The sequence below is a fragment of the Musca domestica genome, unplaced genomic scaffold (assembly GCF_030504385.1).
Source record: "Musca domestica strain aabys unplaced genomic scaffold, Musca_domestica.polishedcontigs.V.1.1 30, whole genome shotgun sequence".
NCBI classification, from domain to species: Eukaryota; Metazoa; Arthropoda; class Insecta; order Diptera; family Muscidae; genus Musca; species Musca domestica.
The window spans coordinates 7,144,379-7,147,047 of NW_026712300.1; positions in this window are offsets into that span (position 1 = coordinate 7,144,379).

Consider the following 2,669-nt stretch of genomic DNA (forward strand, 5'->3'; position numbering starts at 1 on the left):
AGTATGAGCAGAATCGACCCGAATCTGCCTGTACATTTGCGTTATGTCGCAATTGAATACAAATTGGAAAAGTCTCCATCTTAGAATAAGAAGGACTAGGTCCAACTGAAGAGTTGGGCCTACATAGAGAATATCGTTAAGACTATTCCAGTTGGAAGTCTTGTTCGAGGCATTGAAAACCACTCGCAATTTTGTTGTTTGTTTATCCGGATTATCCGGACTCGTCTCATGTGGTCTAATTCTAAATATTCCTGGACCATCCCATCGTAAATTTTCTTAGGAGTGAAGCCTCATTTCGAAAGATTTGTCGTAAGCAATTGGTCCTAGAATGACAAAGTTGGCCTGCGAATTCAGGAATCATAGGAAGTGTGACAATATATCTGCCTACTGAGTCCCGTCGAGTCGTTTTTTTGAAATTTTCCTCACAAAATTTGCATAATCAGCACAATTTTCTAGATGTAGTGGAAACACTTTGATTAACGCCAGAAATCGTAGCTTGGGTCGACGTAGTAGAAATACCAAGACGACGTTGCAAACTTTCAGTGATGAAAGACGCTTCAGAAGCTGGGTCGATTAGGGCACGAGCAGGGTATGTGATGCCTTGGTGAATTAGATTCACCATTGCAGTACCCAAAACAACATTTTTGTTTTGCGAAATATGATACACTTGCCTATTGACAGAGTGGGATATACCTGACGAAGTCGAGGGAATATTTGGATTCGCATTGATGGATTGGTTAGAAGTTGTTGGCGACGGAGTCGCTGCTGGTGTAGAACTTGCGTGATTTGACATCTCACAATGTAAAAGTGTGTGATGTCGCTTATTGCATTTCCCACAATTGTGTTTACTTACACATTTTTATACCCTCCACCATACTATGGAGGGTATATTAACTTTGTCATTCCGTTTGTAACTCCTCGAAATACTCATGTCAGACCCAACAAAGTATATATATTCCTGATCAGCGTAAAATTCTAAGTCGATTTAGCGATGTCCGTCTGTCTGTCTGTCCGTCTGTCTGCTGTAATCACGCTATCTTTCGAATGAATTGAGATAGATGGCTAAAATTTTGCACATATGTTTATTTTTCCAGTAGGCAGGTTAAGTTCGTAAATGGGCCATGTAGGTCCACGTTTTCACATAGCTCCCATATAACGGTAACCCCCCTATATTCGGTATTTTGATGATTTTAGCGACGTTATTCACCGGAATTGTTTCAAATTTGGTATTTGATGTTCCAAATGGATACTACACCCTAAGATAGAAAATTGTCTGTGCAAGTCTATGTCTTCGTATAGCCCCCATATAACGGTACCTCCCGATATTCGGTATTTTGATGATTTTAGCGACGTTATTCACCGGAATTGTTTCAAATTTGGTATTTGATGTTCCAAATGGATACTACACCCTAAGACTGAAAATTGTCTGTGCAGGTCCACGTCTTCGTATAGCCCCCATATAACGGCACCTCGCTATGTTCGGTATTTTGCTGATTTTAGCGACATTATTATCCGGAATTGTTTAAAATTTGGTATTTGTAGTTCGTTATGGGAACTACAGTCTGTGACAGAAAATTGTCGGTGCGGGTCCAGTTTCGAATTTGAATATGGTAATGGCTTATGACAAACAATGCATATGTATGTCCACGTCGTATAGACCCCAATATAACGGCTATATTCGGTATTTTTAAAATTTTAACAGAATTTTTTAAGGATTTTATTTTTTGAAAATTTCCAAAATTCGTTGTAAATGGTGGAGGGTATTAAAAGTTCGGCCCGGCCGAACTTACTGCTTTTTAACTTGTTTAACTTCATGACCAACCGTCAGACAGTTCAGACAACAATTGAAGCGTTTGAGCACTGAAAAACGACCTTCTATGGATAATTTTTGAACTCTGGACAAAAACGCAATGGATGAACCAATTTAGGACAGAGAACGCAAGATGTAAAGGAAGAAGCGCTAGAAGACATAGAAGGTACGGACTGTGTTAGGTGAGTCCGCACCTTTTTCTCAACCTTTTTTGATGAGTCAATACCTCGAATGTCTCGGAGACAAGTAAGGGTCTGGATCCTTTCCGTAAGAAAACGATCCAAATCCTTCCAATCAGACAAAGCCGACTTGTCTTTGACTGTCTGCTCCCATAGCGAGACCGTGTGCTTAGGCAATCTTTGAATGCATATGAAGACTGATATGGGATCCCAGTCGTTCGTAGAAACGTCATAGATCGCCATAGCTGAAATGTATCCATTGATTGCTCGTTGTAGATTTCTCAAACCAGGACTGGACTCATTATCGAGAGCTGGAAGATCAAAGAGCAATTTCAATTGGTTGTTAACCAAGATTCGGACATTGTCATATGTCTCCTTTAAGGCCTGCCACGCTAAAGCGAATCTTTTGTGTGTCAGCGGAAACTTTGAAATGATGTCTTTGGCTTCCCCACTGTTTTTCTTAAGTAAATAACATAATTTTTCAATGTTACTAAGTCGACTGTTGTTGATGTATACTGCAGAAAACAGATCCCTAAAGGTAGGCCAGGAAGGAAATCGCCATTGATAACATCTATATCGCATGGCGGTAGATTCAGACTATGCATTACATTGTCATTTGAAGCGAAAACTTCAACTGACGGTTCCGTATGGCGCGAAACGCCAGACAGAGGCAAAATTTC